This window comes from Sorex araneus, chromosome 8, assembly GCF_027595985.1.
Source record: "Sorex araneus isolate mSorAra2 chromosome 8, mSorAra2.pri, whole genome shotgun sequence".
NCBI classification, from domain to species: domain Eukaryota; kingdom Metazoa; phylum Chordata; class Mammalia; order Eulipotyphla; family Soricidae; genus Sorex; species Sorex araneus.
The window spans coordinates 4,857,067-4,882,457 of NC_073309.1; the positions used below are offsets into that span (position 1 = coordinate 4,857,067).

The 25,391-nt window shown below is 60.1% G+C and overlaps 1 protein-coding gene and 1 long non-coding RNA gene across 4 annotated transcripts in view; both read right to left on the reverse strand.

Annotated features, from left to right (window-relative positions):
* The window catches only part of WWOX (WW domain containing oxidoreductase), a 641,404-nt gene that overhangs the window by 7,518 nt on the left and 608,495 nt on the right, over window positions 1-25,391 (reverse strand). The gene's annotated exons all lie outside the window — the stretch shown is intronic.
* On the reverse strand, window positions 5,249-6,440 carry LOC129406750 (uncharacterized). The gene is made up of 3 exons (XR_008631206.1): window positions 5,982-6,440; window positions 5,578-5,604; window positions 5,249-5,470 (listed from the first exon to the last, which is right to left on the reverse strand). It is a non-coding gene; the product is annotated as an uncharacterized LOC129406750 (long non-coding RNA).

Below are 25,391 nucleotides of genomic sequence, written 5' to 3' on the forward strand. Positions count from 1 at the left end.
GGCAGATAATGAGAAACAATAGATATTTCATTCACCGGCAGCTTGCTGGGACTTGGTCGGAAATGATCGCGCGTGCTCTTGCTTTAATTGCCAGGGTCAATAATTCTGCCTCAGTGCCAGGGAACACTTCACGGCACTTGATGCAAACAGACTAGAGATAAGACAAACACACACACACACACCCCGACAAAATCACCTTGATGGTGCAACACCTTAGCTAGGCCGCTATGAAGGTATGCCTTTTTATTTTCTCTTAAGTCGCATTCTCTCATGCAAATATTATCTAAATATGCCTGCACTGACTACTCATGGACTGTATTTTAGGAAATACAATTAGGCAGCCTTTCTCTTCTCCTCTGTAGACTGTAAATAAGGCTAGCCCTCATTCCTCTCTCCCTATGTAAATATATGTAAATACGAAGGCGCCCTGCATGCAGAGGTTCTAGGCAATTCAGGTACTTTTATAATCTGAAGGCATGGACTTGAGCTGGTTAGTTAAAAGGAGAAAAAAAAAAATAGCTCTCTTGAACTCTTTCAGGCTGAATAGACATTAAAGATTTCTTCCTAGACGGCCCTGGCTGCTTTTGTTGTTCTTTCCCTTCCGGGTCTGGGGTCACCATCCAGAAAGGGTCCCCGACCTTTCCTGGGGTCACAGGAAAGGCCCCGAGAGCCTCTGGACCCAAGAACAAGGGTCCAACCATCAGGCTTGAGTTGCCACGGGATTCTCGGACCCAGCGCAAGGCACCTTCGGGTTTCTCTGGCAAACCAAAGAGTCCCAGAAATACTTCCTGTGTCCTGTGTGTTGCTCCACGCTGATGTAGGTACAGGGTTGGACACCTGATCTCCCCCCAACACACACACACACACACACACACACACACACACATGAAGGGATCCTGCTGTCAGGCCCATTTCAAAGGTGCAGAAATGGTGACAAGCAAGGGGAGCCACAAAACCACGACACACTCGCTTCAACACACCAAGGACCAGTGCGCTCACTGCAATGGGCCGGAACCTGAGTCTGCCGGACTCCGGGGCTCGTGCCGTCCCCCTCGTAGCAGCTCAAGCCTGCCACCGTGGCTGGGAAAGCAGCTGCGGCCACGGACACCCGCGCAAGCCCACCTGGGTTGCAATAAAACTTTATTTACAAACGCAGGCAGGGGGCCGGCAGTAACACCCAAGTCTCCCTGGCCAGCCTCTGCTCTCCGCCCTGCTCGCCCTCGCCTCTTCCTCAGAGACAGGCCGCTCCCGTCGCCTTTCGAGTGTGTTTGTGTGTTTGATGGGCTGGGGAGACGATCTGATCAATTCAAAATTCTCCATCTCTTCCCCGCAGGTAGCTGCGCTATTTGTAGGAATCATGAGATAATAAGGGGGTGCACACAAATGAAATCCCTTGAGCTGATAAATCAGGCTGCCTGCCTCAGACAAGTCTCATTGCCAGATTTCAATTTAGTCCTCTTTTTGTTTTCTAAATGGGCATGTATGAAAGACTAAGTTTAAGAAGAAAGAAAGAGGAAGACACCGGGCGACAGTCTTCAAGGAGGGGATGGAGGCCATTACCTCGGGTTGCCATGGGAACCGAGCACCCCGCAAACTTTTTAAGGGTTGAAAAACAGTGTCTGTGTTTGAAGATGTGTTTCTTCCCGAGTATGATGCTCCCGTGCAAACGCATTAATTGACAGTTTCCTTCGGGACTTCGTCATTGAAGTTCCCAAACTTAATTTGAAGGCACCAGGAACACACCTGCACCTTTGAAGACCCGGGGCCGCCGTGCGGGAGGGCTCGGAGCCCCGAGCCAGCACCAGCACTGCGCTCGAACCCAAGCCCTGGGTTCTTTCTTTCTCCGGCAAGGCTGGTCCTTTCTCCTGGTACTTTTCCATTCCTCGGGCCCTCTCTGCGGGAAGGGAGGACCTGGCTCCCTGAGCCCGACGGAACCAGAATCAATACCCTGGCTTCTGTCCCGGAGGGAGCCGGGGAGCTGGGGTGGGAGGGGCGGGAGGGGCTGGGCGTGTCTGCACTGAGTGGGGGGGGGGGGGGCGGAAAATCCCAGAGGCCCGAGCCGGAAGTGCTCAGGTTCGAATCCATGGTGAACGCGGTGTTCCCCGTGTCTGGTGTGGGGGTGTGGGGGTCCGAGCTGCGGCTGGCTCCCCGGAGCACAGAGGGAAGAGGGGGGCTTGACGTGTGTGTCCCCGGCCCTCGCCGGGACCCGCAATGGCATGTGGGAAGCCACTTGGGTCCTGGGCAGCACCCCGAGGGGGTGCCCCGGGTGGGAAGAGGCCCTCAGGGACTGTCTGAGGAAGCGCACGGAGACACCCCCAAGCTGGCCAGGGCCCCAGGGCAGCAAAGCACGGGGCCACTGGCACGGGGAGCCACGGAACCGTGCCACTGGGGGCTCGGGGACACGGAGGCTGGCAGGTCGAGGGGGCTGCGACTCGGAGATGTCGGTCATGGGTGCCCTACATGGGTCCCCAGCTTACTTGGTCTCCCCCCCCCTTTGCAGGAATTACTTAGCTCCGTCCCCCTCCTCAAATCCTTGAAGGGGGGACTCCCAGGGGGAACTCAAGTGTCCTCGGGCCCCCCTGGGGTTCTTGGCCTACTGGCCCAGTGTCCGACCAGGGCCGGAGGATGTGGTGCTTCTCGCCCCTCAAGCCCGGGACCCCCTGGGCCACCACCCTGAGGCTCAGAAGCCTTCGGGACACCCGAGTAGTATTTGGGGATCAAGCCATGGTTAGCAGCATGCCAGTCACGTGCCTTAACCCCGTGCTCTTCCTAGGCCACAGCAGAGAGACGCCCCCCCTTTCATTGAGGCTCCTACCCCTTGGGTTGTCCTGGACCCCTGTGGATGGAATCGCTCACTCTGGGGGACACTGACCAGAGCTGCCAGCTCCTACTGACCGACTCAGTCAGGCCTGGACAGCACCCCGGGACTCGGCAATGCCGCCGTCTCACTGCACGGGGCACCACGTCCACGAGGCAGGTCCCGGGAGGTCCAGGGTAGGGACCAGGCTGAGGCGGGCCTGTCACTGAACGCAGGGTCCAAAGCCAGAGGTGTCCCCCCGGCTCTGTGCTCCCTGACCGTAGCATCCCCCCCAAAAGGCCCACTTCCGGCCTTGAGGTCCGCCCATAACACAGGGAAGCCCGCCGTTGTCGGTGGGGTCTCAGGACGTGTCCTGCGGGGAGACCCCGATCCTGTGCTGTGGGGTCGCAGACGGGATCAGGTGGCTGAGGCAGGAGGGAGCCGAGTGGGCAGACGGGGGGCAGGGAGGGGATGGGCCCTGGCACCCGAAACACGGGACACTCAGGACGGGGCATACTCATTGCTGAAGGGACACGCGAAGCCGTGCCCAGGCAGACGCAGGGTTTGCTCCTCCTGCCCAAGCACCGAGTCCCCACCCCTGCCCCAAGCTGGCTGACATAACAGTCCTCAATGTCTAGAAGGTTCCAACAGAGAGTCAGGACCCAGTTCCCCCGGGTGGCGGTGGGCCAGAGGCGAGGGTGGCGCGTGTCACACTGCACTTCTGTAGTGTCATCTGAGACGCCACCCAGGGGTGCCTGGGGCCGGGGCTCCCTCCAGTGAACGCAATCAGCCCCGTACCTGAACCTCTTAGGAGAGCAAACAGCCCCCGCCCGGAGCGCCCAGCCTTGGAGGCACCGCGTCTCCCCGCAGACACTCGGGCACGAGTGACAATGGAGCAGGAGGGGACGGGGCCCCAAAGGTCCGAGCTTGGCAGCAGGAGCCCCAGTTCCACCCCCGCCCCAGCCTGGAGCCAGGGACAGATCCCACAGCCCCGGCTCCGCTCCCAAGCAGGAACAGAGACGCGGAGGCAGGAAGCAACGCGGGAAGTTTGACGCGTGCGTGTTGGAAGGTCGGTGAACGCCCCTCCCCCCCAAAGGGTTCCCTCGGGTTCCCTCTGTCCCCCACGGGCTCCCCAGATACAGCCCCCCGCTGCCCACCGGCCCCTGGTCAGCACCGACCCCTGGGCACAGCCTCGCCCTGCATGGTGACGTCCCTCTCACTGTCCCCTTGTCCCACTCACTCCCTGCTTACACTCTGAAGCCAGAAGGCCACACTCATCGGAGCCCAAACCTCCAGTGCTCCAGAGGCCGGGCTGGACGGCAGAGGACTGGACCCCTCCCAAGGTCACCCCAGAATGGGGCCTCCTTCTCTGCCCCGACTCGGGTCAGCTCGGAGCGTCCTGCGGGCCTCCTTTTCCCTGGACTAGTGGATGTATCTGCCACTCGCGCCCTCCAGCACGGCCTCCCCTCCGTCGGTCACACTGACCCCGTCCCCAGGACGCAGAGCCCTCCCGGGACCCCACCCGCCAAGGCTGGCAGCTCCCACTGATAACCAGGTGGCTGCGAGAGCTCACACTCGTGACCCTAAGCCGGGAGGGCGCCCGCAGGGCTACGGCACGGGCACTCATGTCCGTGAGCCCCGAAGGAAAGTGCCACCGAGCCCCCAGGGCTGGCCCGGCCCAGGCAGAAGCCCCCGACGTCCCTGCGGGCCTGATCCTCCCAGAGCCGGGGCCCAAGAGATCACGCAGCTAGCGGGGCGCTTGCCTCGCATGCAGCTGACTGGAGCCTGGTCCCCCGAACCACACCGCATGTGGCCCCACAACAAAACGTAAAAACAGCCACAACCAGAAAATAAACAGAGTGTGGGCGGGGCAGGAGCATGCACTTAGGGGCCTCGGGGAAAGTTTATCATCAGACCGGCTGCCGCATAAACAATCAGCCAGGCCAAATGATTTCCCTTGCAAATCGCTGTTGCTGTGGTTTTAACACAGTTCTCTGTAAGTCATGAGTCATCTGAGAACTACATCGCATGAACGCTTCCGATGCTGAGCGAAAGGCACCCGCATGCCCCCTCTACAGACACGCACACATGTACACACACGCATAAGCACTCACATGCACACACATGCACGTGTACGTGGGCACACACGCACACACATGCACACACATGCACATACATGTGTGCCTGCACACACATGCACATGTACATGGGCACACATGTACACACATGCACATACATGTGTGCCTGCACACATATGCACATGCACATGCAGACACACATACACATGCACATGCATGTGTACCTGCACACACATGCACATGCACATGCACACACACATACACATGCACATGCATGTGTACCTGCACACACATGCACATGCACATGCACACACACATACATACACGCGCACACACACACACACACACACACACACACGTTTTGTCCTCCCGACAAGCTTCCATAGAATATTCTGGTTGTCACTCCCCCACCATGCAAATGAAGATTGGGACCTTAAATCCTTCACAATGAGTAAAGGCAGAGCTGGGAGTTGAACTTATGCCCAGTGTCTTCAAAGGCCCTTCCGGCCAGGTGGCGAGAAGCGAAAGGGAAGTTTAGCTTCTGTTTGGTGCTGGAGGAGCTTCAGCGTGCTTTCCAGCCAAGCCCAGCTCAGCCCTGCAGAAGGAAATCCGAGCCCAGAGAGATAAAGCAACTGGCCTGAGGGCACACAGCCAGGGACTGCACGTAAACAGAAGGCCGGGGATGGGTTCGGTTGTTCTCACCATTCTCTCCTGTGCTCCGACGGAGAACTGGTGAAAAGGTGGGCCCCAAAGTAGGACATTAAAGAGTCAAGGCAGAAAGAAAAGAGGAAGTAATCTGGAAATGAGAGAGGACGGCTGTCCCTCATCCAGAGAGCCCCCAGCCTCCCTGGGGTAGGGGACAGGGACCCGCCTTCTCGTCCCTGGGCCCACCAAAGGGGCTGCCGCCACCCCCTTGCCAACCTGCTCCACCCGCGACCCCGGAGTTTGCACGAGGCCTGGCGTGCAGGGATCTCAGTCGCCAGGTGATGAGGGAGTGAAGGGACGAAGGAATGAAGGAATGACCGGAGGCCTGTCTGGGGCTCGCACTGTACCCCCCACCTCCCGCCCCTTCACACCCAGGGCGGCGTCTCTTGGGAGTGACTCACCGTGGTGCCCCAGACGTTAAAAATACACGCGCTCCTTACTCAATCTGGCAGCCGCCGACTCCGTCCCCAGAGCCCGCTCCTGCCCACCTCCCAGTACACGAGGTGTTAACTACATTATCTGGAAATACCCGATGACTAATTCCCCATCCTTATCGCCGGCAGAAGAAAATTGTCTTGGGCACGGATGGCCCAGATTCCCGGTCAGTTTATGTAAGGCGGTCCAAGTGATTGCAGCATTTTAAGCCATTTTTAGCTTCGATCACCTGATGTGTGTGAGCCCAGAAAACCTGCGCCCTGGGCCCCCCCAAACCCTCTCTTTTTCCACTCATTTTGTCTCGGCGACTTCCTGCCGCGGAGAACGTCGCCCCCGAAAGAACGGGCTCAGGAGCACGTCTCCACGGGGCTCCGGGCCTCTCTCCGTTTGTCACAGACCACTTATCCCTGGGGTGCTCGCTTCCCTTCCCCCGCGGCTGGACGCCCTCTTACTGCGGGCCGGGAGTGGGGGTCCATCTCGGCCCAGGCCACAGGCCGGGCGCGGGGTCGGGGGTGGGGGTGGTTTTTGATGATGATCTCCTTGGTGGTTTTACAGATTGAAAACCTCCCCACGGAGTCCGAGCAGGACTGGGCAGAAACCGTCTCCGTGTTCCGCATGCCGCGGCCTCCAGGCCTGGGGCAAATCTGAGCTGGCACCAGGCGCCAGGGGCGGGAGGATTAAAAACGGGGCTTTGCCAAGGTAGCTGGACGGGGCCTTTGCGCTTCATCACCGGGTGCCATGAAGGGAAGGGTCTCCACCTGGAGGAGAGTTCGGCGGCTGAGGCCCTTGCCTGGCACGTGGCGGGCCGGTCCAATGCCCGGCGCCATCTATGCTCCCCTGAGCACTGCTGAGAGGGACCCCTGGGCACAGAGCCAGGGAGACACCTGAGCAGTGAACACGCCTGCTCTGGCCCCACGCCGCACACGCCTCCTTCCCACAGCAAGGGAGGGTGAGGTAGGCGGTGAGGGAGGTTTGTCAAGTCCCAGCGCCGATTCTACCCGCAGGCCCCGAGGCCTTTGCCCTCGAGCACCGGGCCCCTTCTAAGCACCGTGTCCCCCTCACTTCTGAGTCACAGTCTGAACACGTGGGCCGAGGAGAGACGGAGCCGCCACTCAAACCCGCAGGGGAACCCCGACCCCTGCCTGTCCTCCTCCAAGGGACGGTCCTTCTGCGTGGAAGGGGTGGGAGCAGATGTGCCGGGCTCTACACGGGCTCGGTCATACCCACGGCCCTGCTACGGTAAGACATAAGCAGCGACGACCCCCCGCAACCCACGGGGTGGGGGGGACAGGCTTTCAATACAACTACTGATCAAGGGCTGGACCAACGGCACGAGTAGGGCGTTTGCTTTGCACATGGCCGACCCCGGGGTTCGATCCCCAGCATCCATCCCATATGGTCCCTCGTGCACCGCCAGGAGTAATTCCTGAGTGCAGAGCCAGGAGTAACCCCTGTGCATTGCCGGGTGTGACCCAAAAAGCAAACAACAACAAAAACCAAAAAAAAAACCTTTATTGATCAGAACTGCCAGTTTCCCCCCACCGTGGCCTGCTGTCTGTCCACCTCAAACTCAACACTTCCTCGCTGAAGCAACGTCAACTCCCTTGAACCCGCCGGCCAGCTTGAGCCAGGAGATGAACCGCTCAGGCCCCGCTCTCTGGGTTGGGTGGGGCGCCCAAGGGCCTGAGACACCCAGCTAAGTCCTGTGGGTGCTGGGATTCTACCAGGCACTGGGTGAGAGCCCTCCTTCAGGGCCCCACATTCACACCCTCGACTTCCCCCTTGGAAAACAACCAACCTGTAAAGCCTTTCTGGGGGGAGAGGGGGTGAGACAACCCAGATGCTTCCAGACGAGCATACGATACCCCACCCCCTACCCTGGACGTTTCCCAGAGAGCACGAGGATGCCCACTGGACCAGAGTTACATCAAAACCTGTGGGTTAGCTCATGCCACGGGCCACGCCATCCGCCTCATGGTTTTCTCCGCCTCCGTCTGCAAACAGCCAAGACAACTGGACGTGCAGAACCTGCCCCCTTGGCCTGGCTCCCATTCCTCTCTCCTAGTTAACATCTACTGTTGGGCAAAAAAAAAAAAAAAAAAAAAGTCTCGTCCCTTGGATGGGAGTGGGAGATACGACGAGTAAGTGCTCAGTCAGAAATACGCTTCCTGGGGGCCGGAGCGATAGCACAGCGGGGAGGGCGTTTGCCTTGCACGCGGCCGACCCGGGTTCGATCTCCGGCATCCCATATGGTCCCCCAAGCACTGCCAGGAGTGATTCCTGAGTGCAAAGCCAGGAGTAACCCCTGAGCATCGATGCGTGTGACCCAAAAAGAAAAAAAAAAAAAGAAATACGCTTCCTGGAGTTGGGGGAACGGCTCTGCATGCCTAAGGCCTGGATTCTATGCCCGATGTCTGACGGAGCCACACCCCCTCCCAAGCATCGCTGGGGGCAACCCCGGTGGTCTCCAGCACTGCCCACTAGACTGAGCACTGAATCACCCAGGCTGGGCCCCTGAGCACTGCCTGGAACCCGCCTCCCCGCCGCCCCACCCCCCACCCCCACCCCGTCCCCACACAGACGCAGGGGAAACCTCCTCTCCTCTCGGAAGCCTTGCCAACTGCCCAGAAGCTTTCCGCGCACTCCTGCTATGGCAGCGGACGCTGAACCGTCCTGGCCGGGTCTCCGGCCCACCGACGCCTCCTGCCCAGTGTTTATGCCGGGGGGGGGGGGAACCTCTCCTAGGCACGTCTGTTTCTTCTCTCCCTTTTCACCTACACGTCTCTCCCAGCTTAAACCCACCAGCTTTCCACTATGTGTCACAATATAGATTTGGATGCAATAAAGACTATAATTATTGAGCATTTATGAGAAATAATATTTTCCCTCTGGTGCGTGTTAGCTCGGCGGCTCACGCGCGAGTGTGAATACTAATGCCGCCGGCTTACCTTGGCACCACACCTGCCAGAACAAAGCCGCGCGGAAGCGAGAGGCGAGGGGGTGGGGCCGGGCCTGGGGGCGGCCAGGGCTGCGTGTGTTGGGAAGAGGATTTGGAAGCAAAGGTGACAATCTGCCCGCAGGCCTGGCACCTCAGGACTCTGTGCGCTGAGGCGTAGCTCGGGAGGCCGGACTCCCCCAAACCTTGGGTCTCGAGCCCCTTGGGGCGGGCGGCCCGGAAGGGCTCAACTGTAACCAAAACCCTTAGCTCTGAGCAACTAAGGATGGGAAATGGGCGAGACAAGAGGAAAACAGATGCTCTGAGTGCCTGAAGGGGAAGGGGAAAGGGGAAAGGGGAAAGGGGAAAGGGGAAAGGGGAAAGCGGAGAGTGCATGAAAGGCACTGGTGGCCCCCACCCAAGTATCCCGCAAGACACAACTTCGGGAACTAGTTGAAGAAATGGTGGCGTCCAGGAGAACTTGACCATTGGCCCCAAACAGCGGCGGGTGTTTGCCAGAGAAGCAGACCTTTGCCAGAGCACTGCAGCAGGGGGCGCGGCCCCCGGCCTCAAACCCCAGCCAGCCCCAGCACCCGACTCTCGACGCTGCAAACAGTTCTACTTTTCTCGCTGGTCCCCTCCCCGCCCCACCCCCACTCCTCGGTGCTCGGGTCCCTTCTCTGCCTCGGAGCTGGGCCTTCCTCCGAGACGGCGTTCCAGGAGGAGGGGAGGACGTGGCCCTGCAGGGCCGCTGGCCACCACCAGTGGCTTGGGAAGGAAAGTGCCAAAGGGCACCGGGAGGGGGTGGGCGGCACAGCGGCCCCTGCCTGGCGAGGAAGCTTGGTGGAGGCTGGCACTGGGTACGCCCGCATCTGAGGGACGACCTCCAGGCTCCCGGCAGGGCTCTGGGCCCCCGTGCTCCCTGCAGGCCCTGCTGGTGGGAATCCCGCTAAGCGAGGGGTGACGGGGGGGGGGTCTCCGGGGGGCCGCGGGCTCCTGCCGGCTGTTTGCTACGCGATGCCCGATAGCCACACACAAGGCTGATCCCGGGAGACACTGTCCCTCCCGCTGTGAAGCACAACCGATTAAGCGACTGCAGCCGGCCAGTTAGACGGGACTGCAGGCACAGAGTAGTGGCCCCTGGGCCCCTCCCGGGACAGCGGTCCTGGCAGGAGGTAGGAGGAGGCCTAGGCCAGGGGCACACCTCCAGGCGGCCCCAGAGCAGACGCCCAGAGCTGCGGGAAGCTGGGAGAGGAAGAAGGTTCCTGTCGGGCCCCAATCGTGGGGTCACTCTGCCCCGGCCTCCTCGTGAGCCCCATGAACCAGCACTGACCCGGGAGCCTCACTCTGGAGACCACCCACCCTCACCCTCAGACAAACGCTGAGGTGGGCAGGCCTCAGGTTTCTCCTGCCCTTCTGATTGTTCCAGAACAGCCCAGGTCATTCTCAAGGATCCTTGGCGGGAACTATGAAATGCTCACACGCTCACTCACACACACACACACACACACACACACACACACACACACACACACACACACACGCTCACACTCACATACAGACACTCTCACACACACTCACACAGTCACACACTCACACACACACACTCACAGGCACAATTTCACACAGACACACACACACTCAGTCACACACTCAAACAAACTCACACACTCTCACACACTCACTCTCACACTCACACACACACTCACCCTCAAACTCATACACACACTCACTCTCATACACACACTCACACACTCACAGACACACTCACACACACTCAGTCACACACTCAAACACACTCACACACTCTCACACACTCACTCTCACACTCACACACACACTCACCCTCAAACTCATACACACACTCACTCTCATACACACACTCACACACTCACAGACACACTCACACACACATTATGCTTGTCGTATGTCAGGCATTTTCTGTCTCAGAAATAGTGATTCTTCCAATCCTATGGCCAAAGTCTGCAGGCCTAAAATGCCCACAAGGCACAAAGGAATCAGTAACTTGCCCCACTTAGAAGAGGAAGTGTCAGAATGTGAACTTGTGTCTAGAGCCTCAACTTTTCACCACCATGCTACCCTATTAAAAAGCATGTCTCTCTCTCTCTCTCTCTCTCTCTCTCTCTCTCTCTCTCTCTCTCTCTCACACACACACACACACACACAGCTCCGCTATAACCGACCCTTCTAATTCCTTCGCGTCCAAGTGCAGGCCCTCTGCACTATCACGGGACACTCAGAGCGAAGGTCCGCAGTCAAACACTGAGTAGACGGGGACCCTAGGCAAACACCAGATAAACACTGGCTCACGCGGGAAGGGAATGGACGAGGGAGGTCAGGTGGGATTTGGGTCGCCCCCCGGAACAGTGACCCCGGCCACCCTCTCAAGCGAGGCACCAGCCCTCGCCTCACAGGACGGCGAAGACGCCGCCACCGCACCCATGGACTGGTGCCCCCGTGGCAAATGCCAGGCAGCATCTGAAAAACAGAACCAAAGACCCCCGCCCCGCCCCCGCGCCTCCGGAAGCCAAGTGTGGGTCTCTGCTCCTGCCTGGGGGTGGCGAGGAGGCGGGGACAAAGGGCTCCCGGCTTCCTTCAGCTCATCTCAGCCTGTCTCCTGCAGAATCCCAGCTGCCCGGGCGGGCAGGGAGGCCCCTAACGAGCTGTGGTCAGGCTCGGCGGCTCCCGGAGAAGACGCCGTTGGTGAAGTTGTATTAATAACGCGGCTCGTCCGCCGGGGGAGGGAGTTAGTCGGCGGGTTTCTGTTGCGGCCTGTACAGTGCGCGCCTGCCTGCCGGGGGCTCGGAGAGGCGGCGAGCCCTTCCCGGTGACTGCAAAGGCTTCTCCTGGGGCTGGAGCGACAGGGCGGCCAGGCCCTGGCTCGGCCGGCGGCTCGCCCCGGTGGGAGCCCTCGCCCTGGAGAGGGTCCCCTGAGCACTGCCGGGAATGATCCCTGAGCACAGATGAGCACAGATCCCTGAGCACCACGGCGGGGGGGGGGGAAATGAAATCAATGAATGCTCCATGAAAGGCTTCTCCTCTCATGCTCTGACCCTGTGGTGAAGCCAGGCGCGGCCACGGGGGTCACGGCGAGGGGCTGTGACCACCCAAAGAGGTGGGGGCTTCTCCACCCAAAGGCTCGGAGAAGGACTGTCCCCGCTGGGCGAGGGCTTCGTTACGAAAGGGGAAGAGGCATTCCGCAGCCAGTGTATCACGAACGAAAAGCCTCACCAAGGGCTTTGGAGACTCTGGGGGAAATGCAGATATTTTATGAAAAAAAAGAAAAAAGGCAGATCAACCATTTTGCATCACCTGAACTTTGACCCCAGAAATCTTCCCCTTGGGAATCCGGCCGCTAAGACTCACACCTGCACTGCGTTCAATGCTGGCCGAGGACTGCTTGTTGCTGTTGTGTTGTAGTAGCCCAAAGGTGAAGACCTGGGTGAGGAGCCACAGGGGAATGTCTGGCTGAAACAGGGCCCTTCCGTGGGCGAGGGCTGCGCCCAGTCCTAAACCAAAGCCCCTGCGGGTGAAGGTGCCCCTAAGGCAGGGCGGACATGAAGGAGGTCTCTCCAGAGTGGACAGCCCGTCGCCCTAGGAAGTCACGCACGTACACCCAAGGTCCAGCCCCCGTGTGCATACACACGCCATGTGCTTGCCCAGGGAAAAGACTTGAACACCCCCACAGGGTCGGGGGTGGGGCTGTTTCACTTTTTGCTCCTCCTGCTTCACTTGTTTCAGGAAGCGTGTTGGAACCAGTGACGCCCCCAAAGCGTGAATGCAGAGTCGAGGGTACGACGCACCATCACCAGACCGCAGGCCTGCCATGAGAGATCAGCCTGCAAAGAGACGGGCCGCTTGCTACCTGCGCTTAGCGCTGAAATTAGCGATTTTTACATTATTAAGGTTCCCAGATTCTTTTATTCAAATCTCTTTTTTTTTTTTCCATTTTTGCATTGGGACTGGAGCAGTAGCACAGCGGGTAGGGTGTTTGCCTTGCATGTGGCCAACCCGGGTTCAATTCCTCCGTCCCTCTCGGAGAGCCCGGCAAACTACTGAGAATATCCCGCCCGCACGGCAGAGCCTGGCAAGCTCCCCGTGGTATATTCGATATGCCAAAAACAGTAACAACAAATCTCACAATGGAGACGTTACTGGTGCCCGCTCGAGCCAATGGATGAACACCCGGGCGACGGGGCGACAGTGCATTTTCCAAATTTTCCATCTTGGACATCTGTATTACTTCTCTAACTAAAGCAAACAAATGGACGATGGTTAGATAAACCACATCAAACAGAGGAAAACAGAGCAAAGAAGGGAGGGGGGGGCAAGGGGCAGAGGAGAAAGGAGACAGAGGAAGATGGGCACTGAGCATCCTGCCTGTCCCTTCCCTTCCTCCGAGGAGCCCGCGCTGCCCCTGCTCGCTGCTGCCCCCCGTGGCCGCCCCTGGCCCCGCGCCCACGTGAGCCGCAGCTGAACCTGATTAGAGGCAGCGACTCCCGCCCCACCCGCTTCCTGTCAGGTCTGTAATGGGCGAAACCCTCTGGAATTAATATCTGATGAAGAAATAAAGCTGTTAACAGGGCAGATTTATAGTATTCAAATTACTATTGATCCATTCAGTACACAACTAATAAAAACCTGCCTTGCGTGACCTTCCACCCCGCGCGCGCTTAAGCAAATTATCTCTAATAAACAAGTATTATGAAGACCCGAGGAAAATGTCAACCTATAAATTACCGACCCCGCCCTCCCTCTCCCCGCTCTCCTCCGGAGGGGGCTGGGCGTGAGGCCCCCGCGCTCTGTTCTGACGGACTGCAGTGCCCGAGCTGTGGTGCAGGGCGGAGGGGCTCCCTCCTCAGACCAGCCGCAGGAGGGGTCCCGGGAGGTCACGGCACCGGGCTGGGGTCCCCAGTTCCTCCTGCGGAGGACGCCCCAGGCCCGGGGCACGGAGAGCAGCCTTGGGGGTCCTGGGCAAGCAGGGCCAGGTGCTCGCGTGGCCGGTTCCCACTGGCCCTGCTCCTGCCCACCCGTGTCTGCAGCCCCCTCGCCCCCCCGGGGCTGGGCAGGGTGCCCTGAGGGCCCAGATGGACGCCCCTCAGGGCAGCTCTGTGTGGCACGTGAGGGACTGTCCACGCCTGCCTTCACTCCCCCCCGCAGCCCTGCCGCCCGCGACGCGTCCCTCGGAGCCGAGCGCCAGGCTGGGGACCCCCACTCCAGCGAGGCTGGGGCCTGGGGAGGTGGCCCCTGGCGGCACGGGGCAAAGCTGTCATTCTTTAAATTAGGGGCTCCCCAGAGAGCACTGCAGGAGCTGGGGGCCCCTCCAGGAGCCCCAGTTAACTGGGAGGGGCCTCAGGGCCAGGGTCCGAGGATGCGGTGCTGCTCGGGCTCTGCAGTGCCAGGGGTACTAGGCCCCCTAAAGGCCCCCGGGTCACCTGCAGAGCTCACCCCACAGTGCTCAGGGGACCATGAGGTGTTGGGGATGGAACTGGTGTCAGTCTCACACACACACACACACACACACACACACACGTGCCAGGCAATTTTTGGATATCTAAAGTCCAACATCTGCCACTGAAAGAACCAGACCCCCACCCATGGTTTGGGGCGACAAAGCTTTTTGGGAAACTCCCCCTGCCCAGTTTATTTGCATGTGGTCTGAGGTGGTTCCCTTATGTTTTGTTTTGTTTGGGGGCCACACCCAGCAACGTTCTGGAGTTGCTCCTGGCTCTGCACTCAGGAAGCTCCTGGCAGTGCTAGGGGGAACCTAGGGGATGCCAGGGGTCGAACTCGGGAGTTGGCCCAAGCGCCCTTCCCCGCTGTCCTATCCCTTAGGCCCTGCGAGGTTCTGTCATGTGCTGTGGAACAGCCACACTGGCCCGGGTTTGCCCAGGGGACACGCTTACTAGCCACGGCTCTCAAGGACGCTCATCTGCCCCTGCTCAGACATAAAATCCAGGATTGGGGCCGGAGCAATAGCACAGCAGGGAGGGCGTTTGCCTTGCATGATGTCAACCCGGGTTCGATCCCCGGCATCCCATATGGTCCCCCAAGTACCGCCAGGAGTAATTCCTGAGTGCAAAGCCAGGAGTAACCCCTGAGCATCGCTGGGTCTGACCCAAAAAGCAAAAAAATAAATAAAAATCCAGGACTCTGAGGGGGGCCGCGACTGTCCCTGGTCACGAAGAGACGGGATCCAAGTAAGCTGAGGCCTCCGATACAGCCGAGGGCTCCCTCCCCGGCCCGCTTCCAAGGGCGAGAGCCGGGGAGTGTGTGCGGGGGGGGATGGGAGCCGGAGGGCGGTGTCGGGGGATTCTCAGGGAGCCGTAACGATCCCATAAAAACCCCGTCAGGCTGCTTTTAGGAGCCTGACCCCAGCCGAGGAGCCGGAGTGAGCATGTAAGCGGCTGGCCTTGGGGATACACGCACGCCCAGGGCCCTCCGGGAGGAGGGCGGGTGGGGGGGAGGGAAATAAATGACAAGTGGAGTACTTTAACAGGGGAAATTTCGTCCGCAAGGAGGCAAGCAATGAGGCCAGGCGAGGAATAAATGGTGTAGAAATGACAGTCGCTCTTCCGCGGGCCCAGCTGCACTCGGGGCTGATAAGAGGCAGCCCGTGCCCGCGCGGGCTCTCTCCACACTTCAATGTGAACTTCACCGCGGAAGGGGGCCGGGAGGCAGCCAAGGGGAAAAGCGCGGGGAAGGACTTGTGCACGGAGTGTGAAGCCATTTCCATTTTATATTCGGAAGGACTTGGTAGGTGATCCTGCGAATGCAATTATGCCCACCTAATAAAAGCAACATATGCTAAGACAATTAAAAGATTTTATTGGACATCTATTCATTGTATTCCATCCGAATCAGGACGAGTGGAGCCGGTGCGGGGGGCCGGGGGCCGGGCGGGAAGGGGACTCCAAGGGGGCCTGGCGGGCACTGCGGGGGAGCCAAGAGAAAGGGCCAAAGATGCCCGCTGCTCCTTACTGCTCCTTACCGGGGTCCTTGCCCCTTGCCCAGCACCCATCACGGGGTCCTCAACTCTGCAGCCTGCGGAACCAGAGCAGAAGGCTCTGCCCCCTTCAGCCCCAGGGTTTGGGGGACTCGATCCTAAGGTGGGAACTCCCTCCAGCACACACACACACACACACACACACACACACACACACACACACACATACACACACATACACACACACACACACACACACACGGGCAGGGGCACAATATTCAAGTCAATGCCCAATGACGGGCTGGCCGGGCAAACCAGAGCTGTCCCCCACAGGGTTCACGCTGTGCCAGTTTGGATGGGCAGGAATTTGGAGTCGGGGCACATAGATGCTTCCAAATAGGATGTATGTGGATTTTTTTTTTTTTTGGTCTGGAAGAGATTTTTCTGGGGGAGAATCTGAAAGTTTCTCTCTGCTATAGTGGGATAAATCTACCATGGCACGCAGCTCTTGGGCGTAGATTTCTGTGGCTTTTGTCCACGTGTACAAAGGCACACATGCACATATGCACACACACGCATGTGCATATATGTACACACGCATGCACACACACAGAGTGAGGAGAGCACAGTTAGTCGGCCTTGGCCTGGGCCCCAGGGAGGAACAGACACTCTCCTCCGAATCCACGAACTGTCTCAGCGCAGCCCTCCCGCCCGCGGTGCGAACGGCCACCACTGAGGTTGCCTGAGGACCTTCCGTGGCTCCACTCGGGGAAAGGGTGCCGGGAGGCAAACGCGAGCTGGCCTGCGCAGCCGAAGGGCCTGAGCTTCCGGGCAGAAGGGCACGCCCTGAGGCCGGGGACACGGGGCCGAGCATTACTGCCGGCTGGGAGACACATGAGCTTCGAACAATTCTGACGTCTGTTCCCCCGGCACGACGGCAGCTGCGTTTATCACACGCCTCCTGTGCCAAGCGCCAGGCAGGGCCCGGGAGACGCCCCGTTCCCCGGAGGCCCGAGTCAAACGGGGAAAACAGCAGGGGACGGGCACGGACAGGGCAACGAGAGACGTTCGCACAGTCTAGGGCTACCCCCCGGGGCCCACGTGGACGCGGCCCTGGCCCCACCTGCTACCTGGTGACAGATCACGGTCACGCGCCTGCCCGGGAGGAGGGGGTTGGTGTAGAGTGCAGGCCCGCTCCCCTGCCACACACACACACACACACACACACACACACACACACACACAGACACACACACACAGACACACACACAGACACACACCCGCACGCACGCACACACAGACACACACAGACACACACCCGCACACACACACACACACACAGACACACACCCGCACACACACACACACAGACACACACAGACACACACAGACACACACCCGCACACACACACACACACAGACACACACCCGCACACACACACACACACCCCCACACAGACACACACCCGCACGCACACACACACCCCCACACACAGACACACCCGCACGCACACACCCGCACACACAGATACCCACCCCCCCACACAGACACCCACACACACACACACACCCGCACACGCGCAGCGTTCCTAAGTGTGGGGCTGACCTCCCTGACTCGTGGCCAGCCGCCAGCTGCATTTGCAACCCAAGCCGGTCGGCAGGGAAAAAAGCAGGAAACGGCCTGACAGGGCGCACGCATCAGCTTCCTGGGATTTTAGGCTTTTAAAAAGCTTCTGGGGTGGAATCTGTTTCGCTAATTTTTGTAGGGGGATCGGAAGACGGGTCCGGCGGTCAGGACATCTGGAAACAAGTCCCCCGAGGAGCTCAGCAACTCCACTGGCCTGTCTGGAAGCACCTAGCAGAGTCACTCAGAGTGCGAGGGGGGAGGGGACACCACCAACGACGCTCTGAGAAAGAGCAACGTGGCAGCCAAAGGCCAGGCCTCGGGAGGAAGCCCGAGGGCCCTCCCCCAGCCCCGCACCGCCCCGGCCCTCTGACCCCAGCTGCGAGCCACTCTCGACAACCTTGTCACTCCACTGCAAAGTCAGCAGCCTCTGTTCAAGGGCTGGGGGACAGGGCGTTCGTTTGGATAAAAGATTAGGAAAACCACAAGCCAAAAAAAGGAGGGGGGGTGTTGCTGAGAGAAAGGAGAGGAAGGACGGAGAGCAAACTGCCCCGGATAACGCGAGCGGCTCACAGACGCATTTGCTTGTGATTTGCTGGCTGGCCCTGGTTCCGCCCGGAGCAGAGCGCGTATCTGGGGACGGACACACTCAGTCACTACATGTGTTCCGTGTGGGGCAGTTGTGAGTAACGAGAGGCTCTAATCTGGGAGAATACGGGGCAGGTGCTGGCGCCCCGTCACGGCTTGTGATACTTCCTCAGGGGGGGAGGCTTTCCCGGCTGGGACCCCGAGAGAGAGTCTGCCTCTTCCCCGGGGGGGACACACCTGTGTCGCAACGCTCAGCCCTGCCCGACTCCCAAGCTCCGCTGCGGTTCCGTGGCAGCTGCCATGTGAATTCCGTCCTCCTCACCCTCTGCGTGCCCAGCCCCGGGCCGGCCAACCATCGTCTTGGAGTCGAATCTATTCCATTTCCTCTTCAAGTGCAGTTCTCCCGGGCGGGCTGGCTAATCCCTTGGTCTATTCTTGGAAACATTTCCCAACATCTCACATTTTTGTTGAATCGGGGAGTGTGTGCAAAGGAATATTTAGATAAAGTCCATGTATTTATAGTTCGTAGGCGAGGCCCTAATAATCATCAACCCGCAGGAATCTGCAAAAATGTGGCCGAAGTCAATAAGGAATCACGAGCTCTCGCCCCCAAACTTGGGAGGGTTCATCTCCTGCTTACATTTCTTAAAAAAAAAAAAAGAAGAAGAAGATGACCTTGCAAATTACAGCCTTATAAATTTAACTTCTAAATTTGGAAAGATACCAAAAGAGAAAAAAAAATCACAAAATGAGTTTGCAAAATCTTAAAGAGGGCATTATGAGAAGAAGTCACTTTGGACCGTGGGAAGTGCATTGGGTTGTTTTCTTCCTCTTTTTCAGTAAAAATGATAAAAACGAGTTCTTCTACAGTAGAATCTTGCCATTCTTTGCCCCCAGGGTCTCTGTTTATTGTCGGGGACCTTCCCTTCGCCAGCCGTCCTTTGGAGGCTGAATACCAGTGGCTGACGAGACAAGCACCATTTTTATCCAAAGATCAAACGCCGCCGTCACTCGGGTTTGGTTCGAGACCCGTGGGGTGGAGGAGTCCAAGGTGGCAGCGGGCACTGGGGAGGCAGACTGGGCACTGCTCTGAGCTGCCCGCCTGCGGGTACTCCGTGGACCATCCACCACCTCTCCACCCCGTCTCCTCCGGAGCCCACGAGAGATGAATCCCCAGCAGCAGGGCAGTGGGGTGACGGGTCAGGGGGCTGAAGCTGGTGGGCAGAGACCCTGCAAACGGGGCATCGTTCCCGCTGAGCAAACAGGGGAAGGTCCGATTCTACAAGAGACCAACACCCGCCGCTGTTTGGATGGACAAAGTGCCCGAGACACCCTCAGCCTGCTCACGCCCCCCAGCACCCCCCAGCGCCGAGGGTGACCGGGGTCCCCGCTGCTGGGACCCACAGCGGTCACATCAGGGTGTGGCACACGCGAGGCCAGTGCCTTGCCGCCTGAGCCGTCTCTAGCCCACCACCAGCTTCTGTCTAGCCCAGCCTCCCCGAGCCAGCCTGCGCGCACCGCGCCCTCAGCCGCCAGGAATCTGGACTAGACCCCTCTCCGGCCTCCTGTGCGAGGGGAAACGCAAGCCCCAGATGCAGGAGGGGCCGGCCGCCAGGCTGAGGATCTGGGGCCCGGGACCCGCCCTCCGGAGCAGGCCCTGCCCGTCTCCAGGCGTCTTCAACACGCTTGGCTCTGCTGGCTGCCGAGGACTCGGTGTCCCTGGGATGACGGCTCTTCCCCGCCCCTGACTGCGGGCAGGCCGGGGCGGTGTGTGTGTGGGGTCGAGCAGGGGTGCAGGCTCCAAACCCACAGCCGAGAGGGGCAGGCCCATGTGTCAGGGAGGCCACAGGCCCGGCTCCGCCGGGGGCACCCTGGAGGGAGAGGAAGCTCCATGTCCCCGCACGTTTCTCACGCCCCCAGCGGGAGAAGGGGGCCCAGCCAGGAACCGGGCGGGCACGGCTGGACTCCACTGTGGTCTCGGGGTCTGGGCGTTTGTGCCCTCGACAAGTGCCCGCAGAGGGGCGAGACAGGCAGAGGCGGGCGTCTCTGAGGGTCCCCTCGTCACCAGCGGCCTCTGGCCCTCCACCGCAGCCAGGCTCTTTCTGCCTTTCTAGAAGGATCCACTCCCGTTGCACGTGATACAGACACCACGTCCCCTGTCCAGGGCAGAGGGGCGCCCGCAGGCCTGGGAACGCCCGGGACTGTGACTGCCACTATAGGAGTGTTTCAAAAGTCAAAGTTGGCATCATGGCAAACTTGAGCTTCTTGGGGTTTCGATTTCTTTTTTTTTTTTTTTTTTTTTGCGTTTTGGGTCACACACAACGATGCTCAAGGGTTACTCCTGGCTCTGTACTCAGGAATTACTCCTGGTGGTGCTCGGGGATTGAACCTGGGATGGGATGCCGGGGGGAACCCGAATATCCCGAATATGGGATGCTGGGGATCGAACCCGGGACGTCTGCATGCAAGGCAAATGCCCTGTCCGTGGTTACTATTGCTCTGGCCCAAGCGGTTTTAATAATTTTTAGGGTATTCTTAAAAAAATTTGGGCCACACCATGCAGTACTCGGGGACTTACTCTGGGCCTAAGGTCACTCCTGGCGGTGACTGGGGTGCCACAGGGGGTGCCAGAGACCAGACCCGGCTGGCACACGGCATTTCCACCCCTCACTCTCCCTCCACCCCAGAGCACCTGGGTTGGGGGCCACACCTGGCGGTGCTCAGTGTCCCCTCCTGCTTAGAGGCATGGGGCGATTCCCCACAGGGCTCCAGGCACTTGAACCCAGGCCCCCTGCATGCCCAGCACGAGCTCTGTCCCTCTGCCCCACCTCCGAACGCTTCAAGGGGCAAGGGCGGGGCGGGGGTCCGCGTGCGTTTCTGCAGGTTCCCCCCAGGTGCGGGACTGGAGACCCCCGAGGGGGAAGGTGGGTCCATCTCGAGGCTCCTGGGTGAGCTGCCTCCTGACCTCTAGGCGGACGAGCAGGAGGCGGAGGTGGGGCTGTGGGAGGGAGGAGGCGCTTCTGGAAGGTTCCGGAGCTGGCCGGCCTCCCTCTCTTTCTAGGCCAGCGCCCTCCATGCTGGGGGCTGCGGAGCTTGGCGCGGGGAGGCGGGGGCCGGGGGAGCCCGAAATAACAGGACCCGGAGGCCTGCTGGCTGCTCCCGCGCGCGTCCCCGGGGGTTGATTAGTCACTCGCGAGGCTCGGCCGCTCTCGGCAAAGGAACCTAATGAGACGCCGGGCCCCTCCGCCACCCGGGCAGGAGGACACTGGGGGAGCTCGCCGCCAGGGTCTGGCCCCAGAGAGACACGGGCCCACGCTCCCCGGGGCACGAGGCCCTACAGGGGGTGGTCGGCCCGGGACACGAGGGCACTGGCCTCCGGGGGGGCGTCGCAGGGGGGGGTGGTCAGAGAACAGGGCGCAGCCCCTCGCAGGAAAGGACCCAAGGGCTGGGCCCGGTGGTGGCCCCGGGGGAGTGGGCGCCTTGTAGCCTGGGTGCTGGGCGCCGTCCCCGCATGAAGCCCCCACCAGGCCCTGTGGCTCCGCCCGGCGCTGGCCGGCCGGTAAGTCCTGCTCCTCTCAGCACCGAGAACCAAGCCGCAGGGCCGCCGGCACTGAGACTGAGCAGCCGGCTGAGTGCTGACGCCCGGCCCTGCAGGCCAGCCGTGCTCCCTAAGACCCCCGCTCCTCCAGACGTCCAGAGGGGCAAATCCGGGTGCTCACAGCAGATCAGAGCGGGTGCTGGGGGCCGGGGGTGTCTCCCTGCGCTGATGAGAAAGTTTCGATACGACGGACGGGCAGCCGACCTGGCCTGTGGACTTACTGAAGGTCGCGGGGTCATCCCTCCCTCCCTCCTTTTTCCCCGCCTTCCTCACACCCTGCAGTGCTCGGGAGCTGCTCCTGGCCCCGCCCTTGCCGGGGGTGGGAGGGGTGGTCGCTCCCGGCAGGGTGGGTGCCAGGACTGAATCAGGATCCCCCACAGACAGGGCACATGTTCCCGTGTGCCGGGGAACTGCGCTCCCCCCGGCTGACCGTGTGCCGGGAGAACTCCGGCACTCATCCAGGCATGTGCAGGCATGTGCAGGCATGTCACTCCCGGGGCCCGAATCTGAATGTCACCTCAGCCTCGTCCCCTCGTCGGCCCCTGGGGACAAGGATCTGGGCCAGGTGGGCTCCAGATGACATCTGGGACAGGGCGAGAGAGAACGTTCCAGAACCCTCTCTCCAACCGCTCAGTAGTCCCAGAGGCCGGGGAAGCCACGACTGCCCAGGCCAGCGAGGGGTGGGTGCCCAGACAACCTTTCCCCGCCCTCTGCGCACACCGGGAGCCCCTGCCCCAGGCCTCCAGGGCGAGTGGGGGAAAGACCCCAGCACGCAGGAAGAGCCTCCTGCCCAACACGGCCACCCCGCAAACGTGCACCCCACCAGGGGAACTCGCAGTACTGACTGTGCATTGGCTTCCCGCCTTCCTTTGAAAGTAACGGGCTGGGGGCTGGAGCAATAGCACACTGGGTAGGGTGTTTGCCTTGCATGTGGCTGACCCGGGTTCGATTCCCAGCATCCCATAGGGTCCCCCAGCACCACCAGAAGTGATTCCTGAGCGCAGAGCCAGGAGTAACCCCTGAGCATCGCTGGGTGTGACCCCAAAAGCAAATAATAATAATAATAATAATAATAACAATAATCACTGTCACTGTCATCCCATTGCTCATCCATTTGCTGGAGCGGGCACCACTAATGTCTCTCATTGAGAGACTTACTGTTACTGTTTTTGGCATATCCAATACTCACGGGTAGCTTGCCAGGCTCTGCCGCGCAGGCTCGATTCTCTCGGTAGCTTGCCGGGCTCTCCGAGAGGGGCGGAGGAATCGAACATGGGTCGGCCCTGTGAAAGGCGAAAGCCCAACTGCTGTGCTCCAGCCCAATAATAATAATAATAATAATAATAATAATAATAATAATAAATTAAAATAAGGTAAAATAAGGGTCTGGGTTCTGGGAGCAACAGGCCTCACAGGGGCAGATCCCGAGTTTGATCCTGGCAAGGTCCCTCGAGTGCCACCGGCGTGACGCCGAAGGCCCACAGGGTGGCCCTGGGAGGCCCCAGCAGCTCACGTGGCCGGGACAGAGCAGTGCCCCTCCCCTCCACTCACCTCGGGCCCACGCGGGAGCGGCCCCCATGGTGCCCCGCCCCCACGCCCTCGAGAGAGACACGCATCAGAGCATGAGCGGGACTCTCGGGGTCCCCAAGCTTCACCTCGGCGCCTCCCCCGTGCCAACCCCAGGTGGGTGCTGCAGGACTAGGGACAGGGGCTGGGGCAGCGGCCGGCCCGGCCCGGGGCTGCTCTGCGGGAACCGTCTCCGCAGCCCCTACAAGCGAGCTGGGGCGGCAGGTGCTCCCAGCGCCCACGTGGCCGAGCACATGCAGTGCCTGAGCACACGTGTCGCCCGCATCTCCCCTCTTAGATGTGCACCCTCATGCCTTCATGTCTAACGCTGGGGGGTGTGTCGGGCTCTCCCCGCTGTCGGGGAAGCCCAGGTTCTCACCTGAGCACTCTCCGTGCTCCCACTCTCCTCACTGTCCCTCCCTCCTTCCCTTCAAAACCTCCAAATCAAACTGTGTAATTTAAAAAAAAAAAAAAAAAAGAAGAAGAAGAAGCATACTGGGGCCGAGGCCATGAGGGGGGGTCCCCACCCAAAGCCGGCACTTGGTACCCTGATCAGCCAGGTACCAGCCCACCTCGCCCAAGCACCCAGCATCCTGGGCAGTTCTGGAAATGGGGCAACTGCCCGTCGATGCCTTTTCCAACCCTCTGGCCCTGGGGTGAGAAGCCACCGGGGGAGACAGGAAGTTGGGGTGCCAAGCCCAGCGCCCGGGTGGGCCCGGAACTAGGAGGCACCTTGCAGCTGGGGTGGCTTTCAGTGTCACACCCGGGGGCTGGGGCTGACTGCTCCTGGATCAGGTTTAATGCCCCCTCGGAGGGAAGAGCACAATCCCATTTTGCAGGTCCCAGAAAGAGGGCTACCCCCCGCCCCAGGACCCCACCTTGCAGGCACCGGGGACGGGAGGAAGGGAACAGCAGTGCTCAAACACAGAGTTCTTTGTGATGTCACAGTTTGTTTTTCTTGAAAAGCCAGACAGTTTGTTTCCACCGTTACTGGTGAGGGGGAGTGCGAGACAGACAGACAGACAGACAGGCAGCGGGCGTACCCCCACCTGGGGGGAACACTGGGCCGGGAGGGAGAGGGCCGGGGAGGGCCTGGGACGTGGTATTTTTCAAGGGAGATCACTGTACCTGAAATGCAGCTAGTTATAAAAATGGCATTAATTTGCTTAGACCGAGAGATTTTCACAGGAGAGCAAGTAGCAGAAAACATTATGAAAATGTCCGAGAGGACTGGTAATTGAGTTGATTAGTATGACCTTGGTTATGAAGGTAATAGAAGGGGGACCGGTGCTCAGACTGAGTTATAACCCTGTTCCCGGCTGGCGACGGGGGCGGGGGGATGCAATTTGTTCAGGCTGGCTCCGAGTCGCCAAGCTTGCCTGGGACAAAGTAATGCTCTGCCCAGCCGAGCCTGGCCTGCGTCTTCAGCCCGACGGAGTAAACAGGACAGGGTCAAGTAAGGAATGATGGACTGGACGCGTGGGCCGCGTCCCCGTGTACACGGGCTGCTGCCGGAGCCTTCCGGAAAATGAGCCCGGGGAAGCAGCAGAGGGGAGAGGAGACGAGGGCTCCCCACACAAAGCGCCAACGCCAACATCAACCCAGAACGCGCGTCCCACGAAGGCCGTGCTGAATTCCGCCCGCCTCTATTTTTCCTGTTTTATAGGCATTTATGAAGCGCCGTGCCGCTGGCCGCCGGGGGAGATTTCGCGGCATTTATCATAAGGAAGGATGCGGCCTTGCCACGGCGCGTGCTCCTTCCCGTCCTCTGCCTAAAGGGGGTGGATCTCGGTCCATGCAGACTCACGTACACACCGAGTGGCCCCCGGCCGCCCTCGCTGGGGCCAAGGACCCTGCCCGGGAAGCCCCGAGCATTGCCAACGCTTGCACCAAAAGTCGGGTCCAGAAAAAAGTTGAGGCACTCGTCTTGCACGTAACAAGCCTTCCCTGGGCCCCCGTCCCTTGAGTGTGGATGGAATTGACCCCGGAGCACAGAACCCTGAGCAGCTGGCCCCACCACCCCCCTACCCCAGCCAAGCCCCAAAAGAGGTCGCCCCAGGAAGAGCTGCAAGCCCAGGAATGGCACTGGACCCCAGAG